The sequence below is a fragment of the Heterocephalus glaber genome, unplaced genomic scaffold (assembly GCF_053883595.1).
Source record: "Heterocephalus glaber isolate CG9 unplaced genomic scaffold, H.glaber_assembly_v1.0 deba00001447, whole genome shotgun sequence".
Classification (NCBI taxonomy): domain Eukaryota; kingdom Metazoa; phylum Chordata; class Mammalia; order Rodentia; family Bathyergidae; genus Heterocephalus; species Heterocephalus glaber.
Window position 1 is genome coordinate 4,876,414 of NW_028258299.1, and position 27,886 is coordinate 4,904,299.

A 27,886-nucleotide genomic window follows, 5' to 3' on the forward strand; every position below is an offset into this window, starting at 1 on the left:
GTTGAAGCTTGTGTGCCTGATTTATAGCATTCAGCATGATGGTCTCCAGATGCATCCGTTTTCCCACAAGTGATGTTCTGATCTTATTTGCTCACTTTTTGAAACAAGATCTGCTTTCAGAACGAATGCATCAGCAGCATCCTTATTCCGACTGATGCAGGACTCCAGGTAGCATCCTTGGTTCTGTTCCTGACATTAGCAACGGAAACCAGGGTCCTGCACACATTAGAACTGAAGGGGCTTTGAGGGTCAGGGAGCCCTGGTCATTTCCCCAGGAGCAGGCCCAGGACATGCACCTGGGTGGCTCCCGGCACACAGCTGGTTAACGCACTGCTGGGCTCTTCATATCAGCTAGGCTATACGCCTGCCTCTGCCACTAACATAAAATTACGGCGCTGGGTCAGGCCAAATTCTAGGGCATTCATCAGTAGGTCCCGGAAGGAGAAGGCCAAGTGATCGTCCTCAAGCAGGCATCCTGATTGCGTCCTACTCAAGATACCTGCCCAGATCCCGGCAGACACCTGCTGTTGGGGTTGGAGCTTCTCCTGTGGCCGTATCACGTGACACGCCGGCCTGGGCGTGGAGGGACAGGTGCAGAATTAGGTCTGTGGTTAGAAGGACCTGGAAATTCTGATCCTCTGCCTGTCTCGACACTCCATTTCTCTGCCCAAAACAACACCCAAAGCCTTCTGAAACCCAGCCCCCGGGGACACTTGTGGCACTTCCTGTTGGCCTAACCACTGAGCCTTCAGCGTGGACAGAGGGGACACGGCCTTTGTCAGCAGATTCCTGGCGGTCAGGACCACGCTGACTTTCCTGGCAGGGGTGTTTATTCTGCCTGCTTGAGGAAAGCACTCACTGGGAGCCCCTTTGGTCTCACAGTGGCTGCAAACATTTTTTTGGTAAGCAAGGAATGGCACAGAGGAAGCTACTTCCGCTCTTCCGACAGCTGAAACACCCTCTGAATGCGAATCCTCCATCACTGACTTTGAGTATTATTATTACAATGACTATTTTACAGGCCTTCGCGCCTGCCAGGTGAATGCCACTGAGCTGCACACCTGGTCCGAGTTTGCTGCCATCTTGTAAGAAAGTTACAGCTTCAGGTGCAGACACCGCTTTTTGACCAGTAGCTCTCGGAGCAAAAAGTGCCTGGGGTTCCCTTGTCCGCCTAAGGACAAGGAACTCGCTCCTAGCACCTCCTGAGAAGTCCAGGTGCCGGAGGTGATGAACAGGCGGGTGCTGGAGCTCGGCCCGCCACAGCAGCTCTCGAAGTTTCCCAGGGGTGTCGACACAGCATGCTTGCTGTCCACGTTAGGGACTGTTACGGAAGCCACGCGCTCCATCTTAAGACAGACAGCCTCTCGGATAAATGCAACCATCCTGTGGAAGCTAAATTTGTGCTACATCTTGAAGAACTCCATGGTTGGAAATGAGAAATATAAATTGCATTTTGGGCCAGAGATTTAGCTCAGTGGTTTCGCCACCTGCCTAGCAAGCGCAAGGACCTGAATTTGATCCCTGGTACCAAAAAAAATAAAAATAAAATAAAATAAATTGCATTTTTATCTAAAAAATAAAAAGACGTGGTCATCCTTTTGTTCTTTGAGGTCTACGAGATTTCAAAAATCTTTTCTTCAGATGAGGAAGGAAGATATTTCTTTGGACTATATCATGGAAAAGAATCTATCTTCTTGAAAGGGAAGATGGATGTAGGCTATGTGCACAGCCGCAAAAAGTATATGTGACTTGACAAATAGAAACATTTTTGAAATAGTAGTAAGTTTAAAAAAAAAAAAAAAAAAGAAAGAAAGTGGAATTGAAAACGAAAACACAGTAAATCACAAGATAATTTACTCGGAACTCAGAAATCACCCAACGCTGATAAGGACAGATGGGTCCTCACCCTGCAGGCCCCCTGGAATTTACTACACGTTCAGGTGGTTTAAGAATTTTTGAAGACAATGTGGATTTTGCAATGAGATTTACATGCAATTAACTCCCCAGTAGTTTCTTTTGTGTTCCCTTCCGCCGCCTTCTCTGTTTACCCAGCCAGGCCTTCGGGTTCCTGGAAGTCCCGGAAGAACCGGAGCTGAAGGTCAGGGCCACGTTTGCCCCATCCGGGCGGGAACAATTGGTTTCAGTCTCCGCCTCCCTTGGAATGCGGCTGGGCGGGAGCGGAGGGGAGGCGAGGGCGGCGGCCTCTCCGCTCGGATCCGGACGGGCCCAGCTCCTCTGGCTCCGCTCCTGCCCTGTCACTCGGCCCCTCCTGTGGCCTGCAGGGCGGCCGCCTGCTTCTTCGTCTTCCTCTTGGCTGGTGAACCACCAGGCTGATCCTTCAAGTCCAGGCCTCCCGACCCCCGCAGCCAGGGAGGTTGATGTTTCCAACACAGTGAGCAGCATTAGGAAGGAAACTCCGGGGATGGAACAACCCGGGAATCCTGTCTGAAGTGTTCACTTGGCGGATCTTATTACGGGTAGACGCTTTTATTAATTAGTAATTTGTTTTCCGCGAGTTGTGTTAATGTGCATCTATCTAGAGAAGGTTTCTGAATGTGCGTTGGCAGATTCTGGCCAGATACTCTAAGGAGACCCAGCCTCAGACCCGGCAGACCACCCATTCTTGGTGTTCTTGGGGGGGGGGGGTGCTTGGGACACTTAAGGAACCTATCCCAGGTCATGTCGAGCGTGGGCGAAGGAGATGAAAACTAGGCCTCTGCTTGCTAATCCTGGGTTCTTTGCACACACTGCTTCTCAGAATGCTACGGTTTGGATCTTAAATGTCCCCCGGAAGGCCCAGGTGCTGAAGGCTTGGTCCCCATCTGTGGAGCTATTGAAAGATGGTGGCGGGTCGGGGATTTAGCTCAGTGGTTCTACCGCCTGCCTCACGAGTAGAAGGTCCGGAGTCCCAGGTACCAAAAAAAGAAACAAATAAAAAAAGAGATGGTGGAATCTTTAGGAGGTGGGGCCTAGTGGGAGGAAGTAAGGTCATAGGGGGCATGGCCTTGGAGAGGATATTGGGACCCAAGCCCCGCCTCTTTCTCTCTTACCGCGTCCTGGACACCATGATTAGTCGCTTTGTTGCACATCATGACCCAAAACTATTGGCCAGCCGACTATGGACTGAAACTTCTGAAACCATGAGCCAGAATGAACCTCTGCTTATCCCATTGACTTTCTCAGACATTTTGTCACAGGGATAAGAAGCTGACTAACACACAAAGGAAAGATTTGGGCCTTTTGGAAGCTAAGAATTTTCTGGCAGTGCTGTGTATCTTTCCTGTGCCATACACATTCTACGCTTGGCTTTTCAACCCTAGAAACACCTTCCCCTGACCCTGCTTCCTCCTGGCCCTGGAGGGTGATGGCCTTGCTGAGAAGCCCCTGAATCAATGCTGATGGAAGGTATTTGTGTAGAGGAGCTGGAGGGCAGCCTTCCAGGGTCCCACACACCCAGTGACAGGAATCAGACAAGAGTCCCATCCACATGACAGGGACACTCGAGTGGCTGCAAGGAGGAAGGACCACAAGTAGCCTCAGATTTTGTTACTGAGGACTGGAGGGCCTGTGGCCTTTTGGATGCCATCACCAGGAAGGGTGGGACTGTCCTGGTGGGACGAGTTAATCTCAGCAAGACCACAACAGACAGCGGATCACTGGACCAAGTGCACATTTCTGCCTGAGACACTGTGTAGAGCACACCTGAATCCAGATCCCACCTAGGGTAAGGGAAGAAGGTAGACAGGGGGAGCAGGAGCCCAGACTGACCAGGACACCTGATTATACAAAGGAAATGGCATTCTACCAACTTTGGATGGCTCCCAAATGGCTAATGGCTAGTGTCTAACTTTCAAGAATTAGACACTGTCACTATGTATCCGTCGAGGCTCTCCAAAGAAACAGAACCAGGAGATACATTGTAGGGAGAAATTGGCTTGATTATGCTTGTGGGCACTGGCAAGTCTAAAATCTGCAAAACAGGCCAGATTTCAGGTAGGAGATGAGGCTTCCTTTGGAAGGGTTTGTTTTGTTTTTAGTTGTGATTAAAACAAAATACCATACGATAAGTAGCTTATAAATAACAAATTTATTTCTCACAGCTCCGGAGACTGGGAAGTCCATGGTCAAAGCAGACTAAGATTCCCCCAGTGTCTGGTGAGTGTTGCTCACCTGCTGGCGCCTTCTTGCTGTGTCCTCATGTGGTTGAAGGTCCCTGGGGACCCGGGACAAGGACATCATCCCAGCCACTGTCTCCCTCCTCCCTGCCTGCTAACACAGGCACATTGAGGGTTAGGATTCAACATCCACCTTTGAGGGGGCATAAGCATTTGGACCATAGGAGTGGTAAAGTGGACATAATATAAAATTTGTAATTCTTGGCATGTTTCAAGTGTGTCGTCTGGGGGCATTGAGTTCACTTACACTCTGATGAAACCATTACCACCACTGACCCTCAGAACTTCCTCATCTGCCCCACCTGAGACTCAGGACCCTATAAACCCAGGATCCCCCTTGTCCTTCCAGCGTGGCCGTAGCCACCAGCTGGAGGCAGAATTTCTCCTCTGGGGATCTCAGTTTTTTCTCTTAGGGCTCCAGTTCACTGGAGAAGACCCTCACACAATCAGGAGTAACCCCTTCCATTTCAAGCTGACCCATTGTGGGTGCATAGACCCACATCTACCAAATGTGCTCACAGCAACGTGGTCCCACTAACTGTGTAACCGCGTAGAGACACAGAAAACCGATGGTCACAGTGACACAAAGAGATGAGCCTAAAAGATGGACACATCTTTTGTGTAACATCCAAGTTTTTTTTGTTTTTTTGGTATCGGGGATCGAACTTGGGACCTGTACTTGCAAGGCAGGTAGTGGAACCACTGAGCTAAATCCCTGGCCCCAAGTTTCTGGTTCTGATAAAATTCACCCCTGACACAAATGTACCTCCATAATCCTAGACACTATAATTGAAAAAATATGATAAATATTTAAATTTTAAAATGAGAGTGACAGATACACTGCCAGGAGTCCTCCTCTAAATCCTCCTAGTGCTGGGTGCCCCTTATTCAGGAGCCCTCCCCCTGGGCCCTGCCTCCCTGCTGATCCCCGTCCTCCTGCCTGTCCCTTCTTCACCCCGTCCTTGTCCCATGACTGTAGCTGAGCCCACGTTCCCACCCTTCGCCCTTCAGGCCCTGCCACTCTGTCCCCTGGCCGGCCTGTGTGCTTTCTTACGCACTCCTCGCTCTCAGATCTGATTCTAAGCCGCAGCCTCTGCTTTTTGGTATTGGCAGACACCGAGCTGAGCTGCTCTCTCCTGGAGATGGTGCTGCCCCGTGGTGTCCCCTCAGCAGCCGGAGCCACTCTGGAGAGAGATGCACCCTTGTTAGCCACATGGCCCCACGAGTAAGCCACTGCTGTCCCTAATCCAGAACCCGCCTGGGCCCTGTCCCTCACACTCAGGACTGGCCATTCCCGAGCCTACTGACGGCCACCTGCTGGCCCTGGGACCCTCCCGGTCCTCCCGTCCTGCTCCCAAGTCCAGGCTCTCCTGCTTCCCGTGATGTGATGGCAGCACCTGGCAGCTCCCTGCCTGCGGTTCTGGTGCTGGCATTTCAGTGGTGTTCCTTCCACGCTTGCTTTCAGTGGCTCCTCTCCATTGCTCGGAACCAAGTCCCAGCCCTCACAGAAGCTTCATGGTCACAGAAAGTTCCGTGGTACAGTCCCTCCTGCTGCTCCTTTCATTCATTGACCTGGGGCTCGCCAAACTATGGCCCTCTGCCTTTATTTTTTAAAACCTCACTAAACACTTGAAAAATCGAGCCATAATGTGTGTGCCATAGAGTTTGCACTTTCAAAGTGCACAATTCTGCAGCTCTTCAGCATCACCGTCTGAGCCTGAGCGTGTTCGACATGTTCCCCTGCTGTCACCCACGCTGGCTGGCCCCGGCCCGCCAGCCCAGGGACCCACTAATCCGCTGCTCATCCACGGCTTTGCATGTTCCAGATGGTCCATACAAATGGTGCCCTACAACTTGTAGTCTTTTGTGTCTGGGTTCAACTCAGCATAACACCTTCAAGCTTTATCTAACGTGTTGTAGCATGTATCAGAACATCTTCCTTTTTTGTTTTTGTTTTTTGTTTGCTTGTTTTGGCTTTTTGAGACAGGGTCATGGCAATCCTCCTGCCTCAGACTCCTGCATGCTGGTACTACAGGCATACACTACCACTCCCCGCTTTTTTTTGTTCTTTGTTTTTTAAATACATCTTCCTTTTGGTGACTAAATAATATTCCATTAGAAGGAGAACCACATTTTATTTATCCATTCATCATTTGATAAACATTTGGATATTATAAATAATGCTGATAGAAACACACATGCACACGTTCTGGTGTGGACATATGCTTTTAATTCTCGTGGATATAAATACAGCTAGGAGTGGAATTCCTGGCTCAGATGGTAACTGTCTGACTTCTTCCAGGCTGTTTTCCACAAACTCTGCACTATTTTCCATTCCCACAAGCAATGGAAGAGGGTTCCCACTTGTCCACATCCTCCCCAACACTTGTTATTATCTCTCTTTTTATCATAGTCATCTTAGTGGGTGTGCTTTAGTTTGCTTTTGTTTTTATATGGCCTGTGAGCTAAGAATAGGTTTGACATTTTTAAAGGGACGTAACCCACACAGGCACACACCAAATACATGGCAGGATTTATATGTAGCCTAAAATATTACTGTCTGGCCCTCTAAGTCTAGCCATTTAATCCAGGTGAAAACCAGGATTGAACTATACTTTTTTCACCGGGCCTCTCAGTATGAGTGGCTGACTTTTCCTTTCCTCGTGGGATCCACTCTCCTTAAGGCCCAGATCAGATCTCCTTTCCTAGGAGAAAACCTTTATTGGTTCCCTTCTCATCCCCTTTATGCTTTTATCCCTGCTCTAGCCAAGAGCCCTTCGGACAGAGACTGGGGTGGTGGCTTTCCTCTTCCTGTGCCAGGTCTAGGGCTGAGCACAGCACAGGAAGATCAGACAAACTCGTGCCCCACAGAGAGAGCTTAAAATCGAATCAGCGACACAGCTCATGTTACAAGATGCTGTGGAGCTTTGGAGGCAGCTCAGTATCTGAGAGTGTTTGTTGAGCACCTACCTGAGCCCAGCATGGCGCCGGGCACCAGGGGCACAGCCGCAGACGAGGAAGCCCCCATCTGAACATGCCCATCACCGCCTTGCCACCCTCTGAAGGATGGGGTCTGTTGTACCAGCTGGCTGACCCCGCAGACTCTGCTTCCTTGGCCTGGCCAGCTCTCTAGTTGGCTGCTTTTGAGTGGCCCCGGCCCTGTGATGGCCTGGATGTCGTTAGAGATCGTTAAGGAATCGTCAGGATTTCTTTCCCTAAAATCTCTAGATCAGGCTGAGGCTGGGGAGCTCCTTGCCTCAGTTTGACTGGTGAGCTACACGTGGGGGTGATGGCACAACTACAGGTGGGGACACGACACGGAGGGCCCTGCCTCCTTCCTCGTGCTGTGGCCGCCACCACAGGGAGTGTGAGGCTGACAGCACCTCAGGACTCCACCAACCAAAACCTGATCTTGTTGGCCACGCCGAGTGGGGGCCGTGGCCTGCTTCACGTCCTGCGCGAGTTCACTGGAGGGGGGTGTCTGGGGCAGCTGCTGTGGGAGGGGGCGACCCAGGCCCCGCGGGGTGGATGGGGCTGGGGGAACAGAGGGTGAGGAAAGCCTGGGAGGCGCTGGCTGGCTGCTTGCAAAGGCCTTTCAGAAGCCCTCTCCCGTTTTCGTCTGGGGTAAAGCAGTCCCAAGAGGAAGCACTCCTGAATCCACCTGCCCCGGAAGACGTCCCGTTCCCATGCGCTCCATTTCTGGGCCTGGGTGGGCTCCCAGGGACTGCTGGGCCCACCTCTTCTTTCACTTGGCCTCTGGCCTAGTGGTGAAATTGCTGTGCTGTCTTCAGGTCCCAGGATCACACAAATCTGGTACAGATGAGGGAAAAGGTCCGATGGCTGGTGTATGTCCTGCACACGGTCAGGGCCTCAGGAAGTGACAGGTTCTTGTCCAAGAGTCACCTCTGAGCTGCAGCAATAGTGCTGCACCCTGTTTTGTGCATGAAAACCAGGTAAGGGCTCACTGGATTCTCAGCAAAAATTTGAAAAGCGCTCAGGAGTGTTCAGCACAGGCCACACTGGTTCTGTAGCTCTCCTATTCCTCGTCACTTAGAAATAACGACGCGAATGCTCTTAGTGCCTGTCTGGGTTGCTTGACCAAAACTGTTTCCGCAGCAGCTGCATTTCAGGAAAACACTGAGATTAGCACCGCTGGCTGCTTTTCCAGGAAAACCATCACTGGGGCTAAAGAAACCCTGGGAAATGGGAAATGCACGTCCAGCCAGGGCCCCCAGCTGTGCATCTGCTCAGATGCTGGGGGTGCGGAACAAAGGCTGCACTGAGCCACGGGTAACTAAACAGCTTCACTCCGGCCAAGGAGCCCAGGTGCTGTTTTCTCTGCAGGGAGTGTGCGCCTGGCTTTATGGGCTGCAAACGGCTATCAGGAGGTGATAAGAAAGGCACTGGGCCTTGGGCTCTTTGCTGATTGGAGAAATATTTCATCAGCCCCAAGTGTGAAACAGGATGAATCACCCCATGGAACATGTTCTCCAGAAGAAAATTTAGGCATTGACGCGCACACACACACAAACAGAGCCCTCCCCATACCTTAAACTTGTGATCAGGGCTCCTAAGGAAAAGGGGACTCGTCAGATGATGTGTGGACCTCTTAACAGCTCCACCACCAGTGCCCACCAGAAAGTAAGATTTGACACAGGAGAGGAAGGGGGAGCTGCTGTCGAGGACGGGCGAGTGCTCTCAGTCTCAATGGGCAGGCACTGGCGTCTGCGTGGCCTGTAGTCCTGCGTGGGACACCCTGGCTCTGGGAGGGCTGTGGGGCAGGGCCGGCCTTCCCACAGTCACCTGTTCCCTTGAGAAGGGCGCTCCGGGACAAACTCCCTTCCTGTGGCAGCTTGTCACCTTCTCCATGAGGCCGTGTATCCAGGGCACGGCCTCGCGGGGTCAGGCGCTGCATCGCGTGTCTGAGGGTGGCCCAGCCCCCTGGAGGTGCTGGGGCTCCGGGTGTTCAGACTTAATATTTTACATAGTGAGTCTTCTCCACACAGTGGCCAAGCCCCTCCAGTGGTTCGATCTTCACAGTGTGCCCATTGCACCTGAGGGTGGCTAGAAGGGTTTGATGAGAGATGGAATCTCCCACTGGAAATTCAGAAACGAAAGCTGTTATTTAAAAAAAATTTGTTTTGGAGACAGGGTCTCACTATGCACTTCTGGCCTTGAGCTCACTGTGCAGCCCAGGCTGGCCTCAAACTCACAGTGATTCTCCTGCCTCAGCCTCCCGAGGGCTGGGTTTACAGTCATGTGGCATCATGCCCAGCTTATTTTTTAAGTTTTGAGGGCCAGTCTTCATCAAAATGAACAAAATGTAAAGTGCTTTAAAGTACTACAGGAATGGAATCTAATTGCGGTGGGGCATGAGTCGGGGATCATGAATTTTACAAGTAAAGAAACGAGTCACAGATGCAGGCCCCGTGGTGAGGTCCCAGGGGCTTCCCCATTTGTCCTCCTCTGCCCCGGGATCTGAGCCTGGGTGGGCTGGGGCTACCTTCTGCAGCCCCTGTGGACTCCCCCTGGCCCCAGAATGTCCTCTCTGCCCGAGCTGTCCCACTCACTGGCTCTGATGTCCGCCGTTGCCCTTCAGAAGTCGGGGACTCAAATCTGCAACAAAAACAGGGTGAGCATCGCTGGAGACAATGTGAGATCTGCCCAGCTGGGTTAGCAGCTGGTCTTCACCTGGGTGAGAGGAGAGACAGACAGAAAAGAGAGAGGGGGAAGAAGGGCGGAGGGAGAGCCTGTCTGGCAGTGGCCCCAGCAAGACGGGAGGTTCCGAGGCATAGGCAGTGGCCCATTCCAGGCTGCACCACTCTACTGGCTCCCAGGGGCACGACCCAGGTGGTTTGATTAAAAACACGAAAAGATAGAAGGTGACAAAGGCCAGAGTCTCCTTCTGCTCAGCGTCAGCCTCATTAGGATCCTGGGAAAGGGAGGCCGCCCTCCGGTGAGGGCCACGGGGAGAACGACTGTCGTGGGGACTCAGGTGCCTGCCCTCTGGTTAGTGAGCACCCTGCAGCCACCATGGGCTCCTCCTCGAGGCCACCTCGGCCTTTTCCCCTGGGAGCAGTCAATGGAAGAGTAGGTGCCACCGCCGAGGACAGGGCCCGACACAGAGCCGGCTCCATGTTCCTCTGAACATGGTCGCTGGCAGGAACAGGATGCTTTCTGACGGGGCGCCATGTGACAGCCAGGGCTTAGCCCAGTGAGTGTGTGTCAGCTCCAGCTGCAGGTCTTCTGAGCAAAGAGAAGAAAGGAAGCCGGTGGTGTGGTGTTGCAAGCCTATCATCCTAGCACTCTGGGAGGCTGATGCAGGAGGGTTGCCCACTCTGGGCAATGTAGTGACTTAGCTAGAAAAGTTTTAAAATAAAAATATAAAAGGCAGGGGATGCCTCTCAGTGTGAAGCACCTGGGTTCAATCCTCAGTACTGGAAACAGAGCTGGTGGACAGGGAGCGGGCAGGGAGGAGCAGAGGAGGCCTGGGTGAGCAGCAGACAGCAAGAGGTTCCGCGGGGTCACTGGGCAGGGGACACTACAGAAGCCAGGAGGACCCCAGCCACGTGACTGCCATCGTGGGCTTGTTCCACAAGCAGACAGAGGCTGCTGCAGCTTGGGAAGCAAGTGGATCAGAGGTAGTCGCCCTCCCTCCATTTCTGTGGGCTCCACATCCACGGATTCAACCAGCCACAGGCTGAAATATGCAGAAAATAATTGTACCTATCTGAACACGGGCAGATGTTTTTCTTGCCATTCTTCCCTCAATGACACAGTGCCACAACTGTTCACGCAGTACTTGTGTTGCATTAGGGATCGAGAACCACGTGGGACAGTGTGCAAAGGCTGAGCCCCTTCCTGGAAGGGACTGGAACCCCCACATGGCCTATGGACGCTGAGGGACCACCCTTGTGATTTCAGAGGCCCCCTCGGGGGCTAGATGAAGAAGGCTGAGAGTTTACACCAAGCCCAGACACTGGGGTGGGAGCGAGGTGGGAGGGAGAGGACACTGCAGGGTTGGGGAACTGGGAACCGGAAGCGCAGGGCTCTCCAGGAAGGGCACTGTCCTGAGCTTCCAGGAATGTGTTGCTCTGTGCTCGGTGCCACCACCAGCCATGGCCCTAGCCTCACGTAGCTCATAGTAATGTTTCTGAGATTCTTCCATGCCGTTGAGAATATCAGTAGATATTCTTTTTTATTATAGAGTAATGTTTTATCATACACACAGACCACATTTTGTTCACTATGTAATTCGTGGGTTTCTACTAGGTTGTTTCTAGGTTTCTAGGTTGTTTCTAGGTTGATTCTAGTAGGTTGTTGCCTTTTCTGCATCTGTTGAGATCAACAAATGCTTTTCCTCATTCAACAACTAAGTTGTTTCTAGCCTGGGCTTTTTGTTTTTGTTTTGTTTTGTTTGAGGCAGGGTCTCCCTTTGTAGTACAGGCTGGCCTCAAACTCACAGCAATCCTCCTGCCTCAGCCTCCCGAGTGCTGGGATTACAGGTGTGCACCACCATGTCCAGCTAGCCTGGGCTTTTAAAAAATAATACTGTGTGAATTTTCTCTTTTGTGGATGTGATGCAGAAAAAAAATTTTATCTCAACTGTATGTTTGCTTATTATTCTAGCTTGTTTTTTAGCTCCATGAAAATAGCTTCATGTTGTACCTGAGCTCCTGGGACATTTCCATCACTCAGTATCTTGTCCCTGAGCTAGTCTGTGACCTGCATGCAGTTGATGTTTTAAGCTAGCTTTTACAGGCAGCTACCCTGCTGAACTAGTTTGCTATTTTAAAAAATAAATCTTTACCAAAAAATATATCTTTACATTCTTTAGGATTTTATATATGAAAATCCTACTATCCACTTGTTTCTTCCTTTCTGATTTTTATGCTTTGGAATTATTCTTATTATATGATCACATATATATTATTTTATATTAATTTGGAGGAGAAAGCTGTGATCACAGCCTCCTTGTCTTGATCCTGAGTTTTTTTTGGTTTTTTTTTTTGTACCGGGGATCGAACTCAGGACCTTGGTGCTTGCAGAACAGGTGCTGGCGCCACTGAGCTAAATCCCCAGCCCTTTTGCTCTTGAGTTTAAAGTGAATACTTTGAATACTTTTATGTCTACACCGTTCATGTTCTCTAGAATTTTCTTCTACCCTACTAGGTTTATTTTTAAATTGAAGTGAATAGGGAATTTTATCCATGCCTTTTCTGCACCTGTTGAGATCAACAAAAGCTTTTCCTCATTCAGTCTGTTACCAGAGAGCAACGACAGTGTTAGCTGAACCTGCTGTTCAGGACGGCAACCTCCAGGTGGCCAAATCAGCTCTGGACTTCGGACCCAGCCCCACTCAGACCTGCAAGATCTCTGGCTGCATGTTCCTTCTGGAGCGGGAAGCCCTCGAGCTCCCAGGAAGATGCACAGGACTCAGGCAAGTGCTGCGCTTGCGGCCACAGTTTTATTATGGGTGTGCGTGGAAGAGACACTCAGAGCAGAATCGGAAGCTGGAGGGTCGCAAACACAAACTTTCTGCATCCTCAGGACTCCCGTCCCCTCCTGGCATCGGAGCGGGGCCACCTGCCAACCCGGATGCTCATCTCAGCTCTGGTGTGCAGAATACTGGTGGCAGCTGAACCACAGAGGGGGTGACAGAGCTACTGCTCACGAGGTGGCCCCTGTTTCCCTAACACACGGACCCGTTCCGCCGGGGTCTGGCTCTTTTCGAGTGGCTCCACCCCTCCGACCACAGGGCTGGTCCTACTGGCACCATCAGCCCTGGCTGAGTCAACTCATTAGAATCAGCTCTCAGATGCGGTCCAAGGGGCCCAGGCAGTCGTTCTCAGCACCGGCTCGGGGAGGCCAGGGCCCACGGGAACAGCAGAAATCTCGGAGGGTCAGCCGTCACCACACAGGACTCAAGAAAAACTACATTCCTCACAGCACAGAGACACACACAGATTTGTCTGATGGCAATCTATCCTTATATTCTTGGAATAATATACCACTAGTTAAAAAACAAAACAAAACAGGATTCATGGTGGGATCCATTTTGGTAATGTTTAAAAGGATTTTCTGTCTGTGCTTGTGAATGAGATTGGATACACGAAGTCCATTTTCCTTTCTCTAACTGACCTGGCCTGATGTTTAAATTAAGGTTATCCTGAGCTCACAGGATGAGTTGAAGAGCATTCTTTTTCTTTCTGTGTGCGGGAAGATTTTGTTGTTGTTGTTGCTCTTGCTGTTGTTGTTGTGACATCAGTTCCATGAAAGTTTTGAGAAACTGAGTGAGCCTGTGTTTTGCTGTGGCTGGACTTTCAATACTATTTCTATTTCTTTATAAATCTAGGACTACTCAAACTTTCTATTTCTTCTTGAGCCAAAATAAATTATGTTGTTCTAAAAATTCGTATCTTTCATTTAATTTCTAAATATGTCCATAAAATCATTTATTGTGCTTTCCTATATTTCCCTTATTTTTATTTTTTTAGTTTGTTTCTGGTGTGTGTGTGCGTATGTGATATTGATGTTGTTACCAGTCTTTTGTTGCATATTTTCCCGGTATACCTTTTCCATGTCCTTTTACTTCGTATGTCTCTGTGATGTGTAAACTTGCAGCATCCTAATGAGGGGCGACACCGAGTGTGAACCCCACTGTCACCCCTGCTTGCGGTGACCAAGGCCTGGCCCCTGCCCACACCCCTACCTCAGCTCGCTTGGACTCTTCCTCAACTGCACTTTCATGAACAGCTCTGCGTTTTGATCAAGCGCTATTTTCTGGTTATGTACGGGGAGGAAACCAAATCTTTGGGAAATTAATGAATTCAAATAATTCACAAAGCTTTTCCCAGGAAACATCAACCAGCAGCATGGTGTTGGGAAGAAGTAAGGGCTTCGGTGCTCAAGTTTGCTTTGGCATTTTCAACCTGCAGGATTTGGGGTGAATTCCTTAATCTTTGACTCTGTTTCTTTGTCTGTCAGTAATCACACCCAAGATTTTTTAGGGCGTAAATGGAAGCAGCTGGGGCGAAGTAGGTGCTCCGTGAATATCCACCCCCTCTTTCTTCTCCCTCCTCTTCCAGGGCCTTGGTGTCAATGATACCAAATTCGTATTGTGAATATTACACAATAAGGTGTGGCATTGTGTTTCTTACTTGGAGAATCACTTTATTTCCTGACTTAGGTGCTTCATTGCAACCAAAAGAAAGATTCAGGTTGTCCTGGTTGACAAAAAGCCTTGCAAATCAGTGAATGCTTCTTCTCATCAGCCTGTCACTTGGGTTGTAGGCTCAATCTCCTCCACATCATTTCGGGCAGCAACGAGAGTGTAAACTTTTGGAAGCTTTCTGTTTGCATATTTGTTTTAGGTTACTTGGAATGTGACTTAGGTCACGTGATTGCCTTCTCAGGAGTTCGCAGAGGGTCACAGCACAAATCTGAAAATGCAGTGAAAGAAAAAGTGCTTCCCGGAAAGCTAAAACCCTCCAAGTCTGCCTCCTGTGTGGATGAGTTACTTAGAAGCAGCCACTTCTCTGGGCTTTTTGGACCAGCTTCATGCTGATAAATGAGGGTATCTTCACTAATCTGTCACAGACGTTGGTCTCCTCTGGCCACACTCCCTCATATTCAGCATCAAACATTTCAAACTCCAGCACCTGCAGGTATGAATTAAATGGTTCCATTTGGGAAAATGACTCCATAAGGGGTCATTTGGCCAGAAGGTGTTTGAGCATCACACCGCGTCCACTTTGTGTCATGCTCTGCAGCAGTTTGGAATCTAGTCTGAAATCAAAGAAGGAAAGACAAGGAGCCGGAAATGTGAAAATGCCCACGCAACTCAGAAAGCCAGGACACAAACTTGAGTTTCCCATGTGGGTTGTGTTGGGCTAAGTCGGGGACGTAGTGTAATCCAGGAAAGGTAACTGGGGAGGCTGAGGGCAGCAAGGCGAGGCACTCACGTGCTGGTGTCCTGACAACTACCCCTGTCTGGCTGTGTGATCTCAGGCAAACTCACCTCTGTGTGCCTCAGTTTCCTCAGCCATGAATAGAGGCTCCCGTCAGTCAGGGTCCTTGTAGGGAGCAACTGCTTGCTGCAGCCTAGAGCTGCCCACCAACACAATTATTAAGGACATTAGAAAAGTAAATAAAGGGGAAGATAAATTGACACATGAATAGTGAGGGTGTCACTGCTGGATCATTTTAGAAAAAAAAAAAGACTGGGCCGGGGATTTAGCTCAGTGGTTCCGCCACCTGCCTCGCAAGTGCAGGGTCCCGAGTTCGATCCCTGGTACCTTAAAAAAAAAAAGTGAAAAAGAACTCAGAATGAGAAAAAAAAAAAAAGACATTGTGCCAACAAAGGTTTATAAACGTAAATAATTGCATGAGGCTGAACAAGTGAGATTAGATTATATCAGAATTCCAACTGTTGTGGAATAACTTAGTGATTTGCATTTATGCTATCAAACAAAACATTCAAGAACTATATTTAATTTATGGCTAAACCCATTTAGTTTACCAGTCTTTCAAGGAAAAGTCCCCTTAGGGAAGTCTTCATGTCTTATCTGATGAATTAAAAGGAGAACGTCAAATCATCAGGAAGACAGAATACAAAATTTAGAAAATCAGTAGCTTTTCTATACACCCATAATGAACTAGCTGAGAAAGAAATCAGGAAAACAGTTCTATTCACGATAGCTTCAAACAAACAAAAAACATAGGGATCAACCTAACCAAGGAGGTGAAAGACCTCTCTAAAAGACAAATTACAGAATGCTGAAGAAAGAAATCAGAAAAGACATTAGAAGGTAGAAAGGCCTCCATGTTCATGGATAGACTGAATTAACATTGTTAAGATGGCCAAACCACCAAAGGTGATGTACAGATTCAATGCAATCCCCATCAAAATTCCAATAACATTCTCCACTGGACTAGAAAGTCTATCCTAAAATTCATAAGGAAACACAAAAGACCCCAAATAGCCGAAGCAATCCTAAGAGAAAAGAGCAAGGCTGGAGGCATCACAATACCCAATTTCAAATTGTACAAAGCCACAGTAACAAGGCATCATGGCACAAGCACAAAAATAGACACATAGACCAGTGGAAGAGAGGACACAGAAACCCACACAACTATAGCTATCCAATTCTTGACAAAGTAGTCAAAAAATGTATGTTGGAGAAAAGACAGGCTCTTTAACAAATGGTGCTGCAAAAACTACATACCCACTTGTAGAAGACTGATACTAGACCCACAGTAGAAGGATAGACATGTATCTCTTACTCTGTACAAAAATTAATTCAAGATGGATCAAAAACTTAGGTATAAGAGCTGAAACTTTGAAACTGTTAGAAGAAAACACAGGGAAATATTTGAAGCTGTAGGCACAGGTGAAGACTTCCTGTACAGATTTCAACAGCACAGGAAATAAGAGCAAGCATCACCACCTGGAACTACAACAACTTTAAAAGTTTTGCACAGCAAGGAAAATAACCAACAGAGCCAAGAGACAGCCTATAGAATGAGAGAAAATCTATGTCAGCTAATCTTCAAAAAAACCATTAATATCTAGAATGTATAAAGAACTAAACATCAAAAAAAATCAAACAGCCCCATCCATAAATTGTCAAATGAATAAATGAATTGAACAGATACTTCTCAAGAGAAGGGTATATATATATATATATATATATATATATATATATATGAATTTTTTCCATCATCTTTAGCCATTAGGGAAATGCAAATCAAAACTATTTTGAGATCCCCTCTCACTGCACTCAGAATAGCTATCATCGGGAATACAAAACGCGGTAAACAATGGGAGGACACAGGGAGAAAGACCCCTTCTACACTGCTGATGGGAATGTAAATTAGTACAGCCACGGTGGAAATCAGGGTGGAGCTTCCTCACAAAACTGAAAACAGAAGCACCATATGACCTAGGCATCCCGCTCCTTGGCATATACCCAAAGGAATTAAAGTCAGCAGACTACAGGGGACCTGAATCCATGTGTATTGTGTCACAGTGGCGAAGAAAAGGCAACCAGCACAGGAGCCCATCAAGAGATGAACAGATAAAACACACAACACAGTAGCATATCAGCCGGAAAGGAGAATGAAATTATGGAATTTGTGAGAAAAATGGATGGCCTCAGAGATCACCATTTTAAGCAAACTAACCCAGACTCCTTAAAATGTGGAATCTAAGAAAGGATTCCATGAAAGTAGAAGAGAGACTATTATTAGACAAGAGAAAGGGACAAGGGGAGAGGACAGGAGAGGAAAGGGAGCATTCCAAGAGGGATGGACACGATCAAAACATACCGTATACATTAAAACCCAATATTTTGTAAAATTAATAGGCACTAATAAAACATATCTTTTAAAATGACATCAAGCCTCTGAACAGCACTACTAGGAGTTATGGAACTATGCCTTCAAGATTCCAAGCAGGGGATTATTTTTGTCACAGAATTTTATAACTCAGTCAAGCACGGGAAGAAGCAAAGGCTAACAGTTGTTTTCAGGAAGAGAAAAAGTCTCCAAATTCACGCATAATATATTAATGATAAGTCATCTTCTATCCAGACATTGTGAAGACTATAAAGAGGGAAGAAGTAAAGGAGAAAGTGTTAGAGAAAAAGCAGGAAACATTGAAATAATTTTGCTCTCCCGTCACTGACCAAGAGAGGACTTGTGTTTTTGTGGCTGTCCTTTAGGGCAGCAGCAGTGACCAAGGAGCTGACAGCTGTGAGACATGGCTTTTTCCACACTGTGATATCAACCCTGCAAAATATGACTGCCAAACTTTCTAAGGCTGGGATATTGGACATAAAATTTCAGATGGTGTATGATGTTCCAGGAGCTTATTTTACAAGAAGTATTTATCTTAAGTCAAATATTGGTTTTTTGTTTTGTTTTGGTACCAGGGGTTGAACTCCAGACCTTGTGCACTTTTGAGGCAAGCAGCAGAACCACTGAGCTAAATCCCAGGCCCAATTTAAAGTTATCTTAAAAGTTATTAAATTCTGTAAAAAAGAAAAAAACTATAAAATTCTGCAGAAAATTACAAGACAGAAGAGAAAGTAATTGTTCAAAGATAGGATGGGGAAGAACTTGGCAAGATCGAAGGTCAGAGACTAAAGAGGGTGGGATGAGAGCCAGGTACCAGCTGAATAATAGCATGGAACCCCAAAACCAAACCAAAACAAAGAATGCCGGTGTGGTTTGGGAAGGTAAATACTCCTCCGAGTTTTGTGTCAGCCGAATGTTCGTGACAGTCGAGTGGGCAGTGACATGTTGACACTGGACAGGGTGGCAAACTAATCATAAAAGATTTTTTTTAGCGAATAATTAAACAAACCAGAATCATTTCATCAGAGAAAAAGATGGCCAGGAGGTAGCTTGAATTCTTTTTCAGGACTGTGATAGTTTTTCATTTTGTTTTGTTTTTGCCATGCTGGGGATCAAATGAACGGTTTAAAATATAAAAAGCAAAAGTACATTTCTCATGTCTGTGGAGAGCTGAGAACTACTTTGAAATAAAATCACACTTCTCAGGGAAGAGTCCAGACTTCAGGAGATGGATCCAAAGAATGCGTGATGAGTTCAGCATTGTTATCAGCAAGCACTGCATTAGGCTTGGGGACAGCTGGGGAGTGGACAAAGAAGACTCCTCTCTTCCCCTCTTCCCTGACACCCTACGAGCGCATACGCATCAAAATACGGGACAACTGAACAACTGTTCTGGCTACTAACCACAGAGAAAAGAACCCCACAAAACAACCACAAAAAAAGCAACCAGCCTAATTTTCCAGGCAAGAAGGTAGAGGAGGAAGGTGCATGGCTGGAGTAACAGGGGCCTCTCTGTCACCAGGATGCCACCAAACCTACTTTACTTTTACGTGATGTTATCAGCAACTGAGACACAATTAAAGACAGGGAGAACTGGCCATGCTCGTGGAAAATCTGCAGCTATTAAAATCTATTTCTGGAATTCAGACTGTCAGGTTCAAAACTGAACCGTAAAGAAATGTGCCGGTCGTGCTTGGGTCAGCTGCAAACTCGATGACTCAGGTCCTGGGCTAGATTGTCATAGGTCCTTTGAAAGCAGTGTGCCTGATACGTTGCTTGCCGGTATTCCGAGGACCAAAGGAACTTCAGACTAGTCTGGAAGTTTCTTTTGTTGATTGTCCTGGTCTGGTTGTGACGTTTTGAGGCCACTCGTGCGAACAGCATTGCACTGAAAGGCGAAGCTCTTCTTGGGGGGGCTGGCTATGAATCTCGTCCACCATCTCAGACCTATGAGGCACAGACACAGGCTCGATGAAGTGGAAACATTTTGGTTCTACAAAACGAACTTGGTTTGGTTAGAGAAAGCCAGGGTAATGAACAGTATGAAAAGGTCTTTGCCTTTGAACAAGGGACCGCAGCAGAGGGAGCTCTGGCGCCCATTTCATTGTCTGTGAGTACATAAAAGCAAATCCTTCTAGAACTCCAAGAGATTTTGCTTTGGCCCCCGGATTTATTTTCTATTAGGTCTTTCGCTGATTTGGTGTTGAAAGGAGATTTAAAGGTGGGCTGGGAGAAGCTCAGAGCTGGCACTGCTGCAGAGATAGAGAAGGAAAACTCAAGGGTGGACGAGTCTTTTCCAGAATTGCATCGCTTTGCAGAGAACACTGAGAGCTTCAGGATGCTGCACTCAGGGTAGTTCGCAGTGGGGACAGATCTTGACCCAGCATCACGCCATGTTGACGGGACAGCGGGCTGGTACTGGGTGGGGCTGGAGCTTCATAGGACCAGAACTCCCCTAATTCCTACTCATGTGGCTTCTGCCTGTGTGTACAGGAGGCAGAAGAGACAAAACGAGAACAAAGCCAAGAATGAAGTGCTCGAGTTGAGCTAGGATCTCTGTCTCCAGGAGGAAGAACTAGCACAGTCAAGCCTGGCTCAGGTAAGAGAATTCTTATCGGTCCTGTATGCTCAGAAGTGGGAGAAGACACTGGCCTCCATTTATGAGACAAAAAGTGCTGCTGTTAATTGCCTGGGGTCAGATAAGAAGGGCGACCATCCAGCCAACAGCAGGTGAATGAAGTTTCCAAGTTAAAGAATGCACTTGGGCGAAGTCTAGTAGCACCTGCTGCAGTTTGGCTATGGAAGGTGCCAAAGGGGAGGCTTGGTCTCTAGTGTGGTGGAGTGAGAGGTGATTGAAATCCTTAAGAGGCGGGGCTTAAAGAGAGGTTTTCTGGTCATTGAGGGTGTGTCCTGGAAGGTGATAATGGTCAGCAGCTGGGCTGTGATGTAGCAACGATGTGCCGGCTTCCCACCGGCCCAAGAGCAATTGGGCAACCAACTGTGGACTGAGACTTTCAAAATGGAGCCAAAACCTTTCCTCTTTATAAGTCAATCCCCTCTGGTATTTTGTTATAGTAACAGAAAGCTGAGGAACACAGCAAGCTATGGGTATATTTTCAAAGCAATATTATCTCAGTAGAAACTATCAGGTTATTCTCATTTTTTGGTAAAAATGATACTTTTTCCTTTTAAAAAAATTTATTTAAAAAACCTTCAGTGTGGCTATTTATCATCTTCTTATGTCTACTTTTTAATTGGGTTGTCTATTAATGAGCTCTAAGTATTCTTTATATATTCTGGTCATAGGTTATATGCATTGGAAATATGGTCTGCTTAAGGACTACTTTTCTTTTTAATGATGTCATTTAAAGTTCTAAATTTTGATGGAATCTCATTTATCAATTTTTTTCTTTTATACATCATGTCTTTTGTATCCTAGGTAGTTCTTGCCTACCCTGAATTCATAAACATTTTCCCTTATAATTTCTTCTTAAAGTTTTATACTTTTAGGCTTTCATATTTAGGATCATAGATCCCTTCAAGTTATTTTCATGTATGGAAATAAAGGGTTGAGGTTAATTTTTTATATACGGATACCAGGTGTTCTAGTGCCATTTGCTGAAAACACTATCCCTTCCTTGGCTCTTGAATTGAGTTTATATTCTATAAAATGCTAATGTTAAATAATCTTTCAAAACTCAGTGAACCATATATGTGTGGTTCTATTTCTAGATTCTCTGTTTTATTCCAATGATCTATATGCCTTATACCAACACTGCCTTGATTACTGTAGCTTTAGAAGAAGTCTTAAAATTAGGTACTAAATGTCTTCCAACACTTTTTTAAAAAACTTTTCTAGGTCCTTTGTACTCCTACATAACTTTTGAATTTCAGTATCCAATTCATTTATAGCAAGTATACACAGACCTGAATTTTTATATATACCTTGTGTTTTCTAATCCTGCTAAATTCAAATACAAGTTCTAGGGGCTCCTAGAGATTTCTTAGTATTTTTTCTATAGATGATCATTTCATCTACATATAAAGACTTTGCTTCTATCTTGCCAATCCTATCCTAATTGTGTCATTTTATTGCCAGACTATTTTGGTGGGGCCTAGGTTTCAAAGTTTAATGGACAGATAAAGAGTAAGCATATCTGACCTTGTTCCCCACCTTAAGGAGAAAGCATTATATCTTCTCCATTCATATAAGGCGTTTTTATTGGAAGTATGGAGTACATGTCTTTAATCTGTTGAGAAGGTTCTGTTCTACTTCTAGTCTCCTGATAGCTTTTACCATGAACAGCTGTAGAATTTAGTCCAATATTTTTTCTCCAACTAGTGACAGATCATATGGCTTTTTCCTTTTCTCTGTTAAAATGATGACTTTTGGGGGTGGATCTTCCAGTGCTGAACCAACACTGCCATCCCTATAACAAAACCACTTTCTACATACTGCCAGACTTGACTTCTAATAGTTTGTTTTGTTAAACAAATTTCTATCTATGTTCATACTTTTTTCTTCTATTATCTTTATCCAGTTTTAGGATTAGCACAATGTTGAGTTCCTAAAATGAGGGGAGAAGTGTTCCTTCTTTTTTCTGCTTTAATTGTTTGATATAATTTATCAGTTAAAATGTATATGAGCCTGCTGTTGTCATATAGGTAGGTTTTCAAGCTGGGAATATACTTTCTTTAATAGGTGCTATTCAAATTTTATATTTCCTCCAGAGTCAGTTTCATTAATTTGTCTTCCAAGTTACTTCTTAGAAGTTGTCAAATTTATTTCAAAACAGATTTTTGAAATATGCTTTCTATATCCTTTTAAATTCTGTAAAATCTGTGGTAATGTCTCCTAGATCTTGATATTGCAATTTAAAAAATGTATAATTGATATTGTGTAACAGGAAGAAAAGGTCCAAAGTTGCAGCGGAAGTGGGAGGGGTAGGGGAAAGGAAAAAAGGGAAAAGAAAAAATATGAGAAAAGGAAAAAAATGGAAACAAAGTCTTTGCAAATAGGGAAGGGTGGAGGGGGTGAAGGGAGGGCAGGGGAAGGGGAAAAAAATAAGACTCAAGATACCCATGTAAAGGTACAAGATCCCAATGGTGAATGTAACTGTATTTTATACCGAAAATGTACCAATAAACTTAATGGGAAAAATAAAATAAAATTTAAAAAAGTAAAAAAAAAAACCTTCAGTGCAATATTAAATAGCAATACACCCAGTTGGAGCAACAACCAACAGAAAGAAAGGGGAGGGAAGAGAAGACTCAGGGACCCCACCCAGCTGTCCCCCAATCCCCCCGTGGCTGGAGGCCAGGGGCAGAAGGCTGGGAAGGGGGCATGAGTGGTGGGGGAGGCCAGAGAGACTGCCCACCATTGAAATAATTTAACTTTTACAACAGTATGCTCTGTGATGAATGTCAAAATTGGCAGATTGATTGATTTAATTTACACTGTAGCAGAAATCAGTCATTACTAAAGCATTTAAAATTTGTATATCAATGCAAGTTTCACCCAGAATTGCCATTTTCACCAGATTTTACTGCAAGACACACCTCCGGTCCTGTTTGAAATAGTCTCTTTTTATAAAAAAACCCCTCAAAAATCGAATTAATGTTTACATGTCTATTAACCACAGCATAGTGGCATCATTGTTAATTTATAATAAATCTCATTACATTGGAAGCCTCTCTGCTGGTGACCAATTCTGCCTCTTGCACAATTTCCCAAGTTTGTATGGTAATGGCTCAGAAAACTATAGCTAATCATAGATCAGTTCTTTGTAGGGCAATGATTTCAAAAACAAAATATAAACGTGGTCTCCTATGTTTCCATGGAAAGTAGTACAACTACTGTAGAACTTTAGTGATTTTTAATGTTTGCAATGGTGTGTGAGAGTCCTTGGAGTTGAAAGGTCTTTAAAACATTCTGGAATAGGAGAGGGGATAAGAGGTTTGTCTTGCTTCCCTGAGTGCGTGAATGCATGGTGTTTGCACACTTCTAAAGGTAGTGGAGGGTACACAAATGGAACTGCAAGATAATCCCACATTTAGACACAACCACTATTAATATTTTGATGAAACATAATTTCCAAAGTTTTTCCTTTGCTTCTATACCTATAAATTTTTAACATTATTATCCCGCTACGTAATTCACCCATTTTAAAGTATACAGTTCAATGGTTTATTCATAGAGTTGTGCAACCATCACCACAATCAATTTTAGAACAATTTTATTGGTCCAAAAAGAAACCTCATACCCATTAGCAACCCCATTCCCCTTGCCCGAACCCTAGCCACCCACTAATCTGTTCCTATAGAGTTGCCTATTCTGGACATTCTATCTACTTTTCATATGAATGGAAGTCTTCACAAAAGACAAAATATGGTTTTTGGTTAATAAGCATAATGTTGCCGGGGATTCAGCTCAGTGGTTTCACTGCCTGCTGCACAAGCACAAGGACCCGAGTTCGATCCCCGGTACCAAAAAAATAAATAAATAAAATAAGCATAATGTTTTCAAAATTAGTCATCCCATAGCATGTATCTGTTCTTTGTTTCTTCTTAAGGTTGAATAATACCTCCGTAGTACAAACATACCACTTTTTACTTATGCACCAGCGGATGGGCATTTGACTTGTTTCTGCTTTGAGGATGTGTTGAATAATTCTGCTATGAAATTCATGTGTAAGTTTTTGTGTGGACATATGCCTTATTTCTTTGGGGCATATGGATTTCAGGGTCGTTTTTTTCAAAGCACCATTTTAGGGCCAGGGCTTTAGCTCAGTGGTTCAGCTGCCTGCCTCACAAGTGCAAGGCCCCGAGTTCGATCTCTGGTACAAAAAAAACCAAACAAAAACAAAGCACCATTTTACATCCCCATTAGCAAGGTTTCTCAACATCTTCCCCAAGTTTTACTGTCTTTAAAAAAGTTACAGGCATCCTAGCAGGTACAAAGTGGTACACAGATTTCTTAAGAAGGAAGTGAAATGAGTCAGTCTCTCTCTCCCTCGCTCTCTCTCTCTCTCTCTCTGGAAGCACTGGGGGTTGAACCCAGTGCTCTACCACTGAGCTACATCCCCCTCCCACATTGCTATTTTCATGTCACAGTTTATAGTAGATACATTCCATGTCAATAAACATAAATCTTGCACCATCATCTTAAATATCTGCATGGTGTTCTATGAAAAGGAAGTCCCGTGATGTTCAGAATCACCCCTACTGTCAGTCACTGCCTCTGCTTCCAGTTTTGCTATTAAACACAGCACTGTGGGCCATGACTAAGGGCCACCCTTCTGGTTCCTGCTGTATCTTTGTGATTTGCCCTTGTTTCTGCTGTGTACTAAAAACATGCTCTTGGGCCGGGAATTTAGCTCAGTGGGTTCGCCACCTGCAGTGCAAGCACAAGGACCGGAGTTCAATACCCGGTACCAAAAAAAGTGCTCTTTCTAAGAGGTTTGATTGATACTGATGAATATCTTTCCCAAAAGATCCTGCTGATAGATTCCTCCCCACCTCCAGATCTTTGTCCAAATGATATATAATATATAAGTCTTTTAAATATACTAGTCTTTTTCAACGCTCAGACTATGGCATGGCTCAATAAGAGAACACTTGCCTAGCATATACAAAGCTCTGGGTTTGATCTCCACCACTGCCAAAAAGAACAGAAAAAAGCCTCATTTTAATTCAACATCTTTGATTGCTAATGTGATGCAACATCTTTGGGTCGCTTCTCAGCCATTTAAAAAATTGTCTAGTCACTGTCTTTTATTTTTCTAATAGAGAATTCATCTTCTCTTACTGACCTGTAAAACCCATCTACTACCTAATTTGGCCTATGATTCCTATGTTTTTAGGAACATTTGTTTAGCATACATTTGTCATCAGCTTTTTAACTCTGAATATGGTATTTTTGCAGTCAGCAGTATAAATACTGATGTAGGCAAATGTTGGAATTTAAAATTGTGGTATAGGAAGTTCTTTCTCATATTTTCTGACAATGTTTACTTGTATTTTCATCAAATATATTAATATATATTTTAAACATTAACTCTTTAATCCAGTCTATTTTTTAGGTGATGTGAGGTAGAGAATCTAGCTTTTCTCCATATTGTGAATCAGTCCCCAAACTGTTAAGTGATCTTTCCAGGCTGATCCAATATGCTGTCTTTTGTCATACACTCCATTTCCATGTTGATCTGGTTCTGTTTCTCCGGGTGCTACCCTCCATTGTTTTTTATTTTAGTTAGCAGAGCTGAATGATCAGTTTAAAAACTTTTAGGGCAAATTCTCCCTTACTGCATCTTTCGCCCCCCAAAAACCTTCTAGCAATCCTTTACACATTTCTTCCAAACAAATCTTATACTATTAGGCCATTTGAATGTGTTATGTTCAAAACTGAAGTGAGAACAATTTCTTTTTAATGACTTACATATTCCCTGGTGGTGACTCACACCTGTAATCCAACACTTGAGCAGCTGAGGCAGGGTTATCGCTGAGAGTCCAAGACTGGCGTGAGAGAAAGCCAGAAAGAGAGAAAGAAAGAAAGAAAGAAAGAAAGAAAGAAAGAAAGAAAGAAAGAAAGAAAGAAAGAAAGAAAGAAAGAAAGAAAGAAAGAAAGAAAGAAAGAAAGAAAGACGTATTATATGTATTCTAATCCAGGGACCCACCCACCTTCAATGTTATTAATTCTCAAACATCTTTGAGCTTCTGGCTCTTTTATCTGCTTAATCACGTCTGTCTCCCCACTTAAGAGTCGCCCCATTTAGCAAATAAAAATCCAAGACATGCAGTCCACTGTGAATTTCAGATGAACTAGACCCAGGTTTTAAGCAGAAGCAGGAGGCTTGCAGTACTTTCCCCGGCCGCGGTCCCCTCCCACACTGGGCTCCGAGAGGCGCTCTGGTGGCCCTGGTCTTGGAACACTCCGGCTGCCTTGGCCTCTCCGTCCAGCAGAATCGCCAAGAGTTCCAAAGCCATGTGCGTGTGTGTCACTAGGGTGTGTGTCACTAGTTGAAAGCTAGGGGTGGGTGGGAGAAACGGTTGACATTTATTCTAATACTGCATTTTAATTTTTCTTTGGCAAGGCGGAGAAACCACGGGGCGGGAGGCAGGGGTGCGGTGAGGACTGTTTTTGCAGGAAGACCGAAGCCATGGGACTCACTCACCCTGTCCCCCGGCCCTGGCGCCTGTGTCTCCTTGGTGTCCCCAACTGTCTCCCTGCGTGGCCCTTTTCCATGATCAGCACCTCGCACAGCTTCCATCCGGGGTCCTGGGGGTGGGGGTCAGAGGGGCCCAAAACTGTCCACAGGACAATCGCTGGCCTTTTCAGCAGAGAGGAAGGAGGAGGGGCCCAGTGAGTGGATTCCAGGCCAGTCCTACCTCCTACCTGGGGCCTTGCACGCCATAACCGTGGGTGACTTCTGCTTCCGCAGGAGCCCAAATGGGAGAATCTGGATCAGGGAGTTGTGGAGATTTTTCCTCTCCCGTGAAGGGTGGTGGTATGAAGATCCTTAAATGAGAGGTTCATTGTCTGGTGAGGCTACAGCATAGTTTGAACACCTTCCATATCAAGGACATCTCTGCCTCTGGACCTGCGAATAGCTCATTGAGGTCCTAATGTCAAATGGGACCAGAGAGGAATCTGTCTATGAACCAGAAAAACACAGGGCACCTGGACAAACACGTCCTCACGGCAGGTGGTCCACCAAAGAGGGCCCGACGTGCTGTGTTCGTGCAGAAAGGTTAGAATCCTGCTCCGGGAACTACAAAGAACTATTTACCATCTCCCCCGAAAAGTACACAAGAGGAAACGGGCTAAAATCACAACAGGAAGTGCATATTACAGCAATAAAAAACATTTGCCCACAGTAAGTAGTTGTTGATAATATTATTGCAGTTCTGGGGAGATATAAATGTTTGGTCTGCGTCCCCCCATGCGGCAGGGATGCCAGCTTGTGTTTCTTGTGTGGTCTTGGACCAAGCTTTGAAGTTCACCATGTCAAAGAGATCAAATGGACAGATAAAAACCTCTGTGTGCTGCTAGGAACCAGCACCTCAGGGGCCAAGTTCCAGGCCAACAGGTAGCTGAATGTTTGCCCGGGCTGACCTGTCTCAGGCACACTGCCACGTGTGGTGTCGCCTCTCTAGAGGACCACTTGGCATTGAGGAGGCATGACATCATTCTCTCCTTCGTGTGCCGAAATGAGGCAATACAGGAGGAGGACTCCAGGCGGGGGCCTGGGCTGGGAGGCATCGCGCTTTGATGACTTAGTCAGAAAGTGACCTAAGGAGGGTCAGGCGCCGGCCCCTTCCTGGGTAGGACAGCACCTCGGCCACTGGAGTTG

The 27,886-nt window shown here is 45.9% G+C and overlaps 1 long non-coding RNA gene across 2 annotated transcripts in view; it reads left to right on the forward strand.

The window, feature by feature from the left end:
* The first annotated feature begins 2,160 nt into the window (after positions 1-2,160).
* Positions 2,161-27,886, forward strand: part of LOC110345598 (uncharacterized) — a 43,339-nt gene continuing 17,613 nt past the window's right edge. For both annotated transcript variants that reach the window (XR_002389029.2, XR_015452517.1), the window contains exons 1-3: positions 2,161-2,477; positions 12,435-12,615; positions 20,028-20,133. This is a non-coding gene — a long non-coding RNA (uncharacterized LOC110345598). The remainder of the gene's footprint in view (positions 2,478-12,434; positions 12,616-20,027; positions 20,134-27,886) is intronic.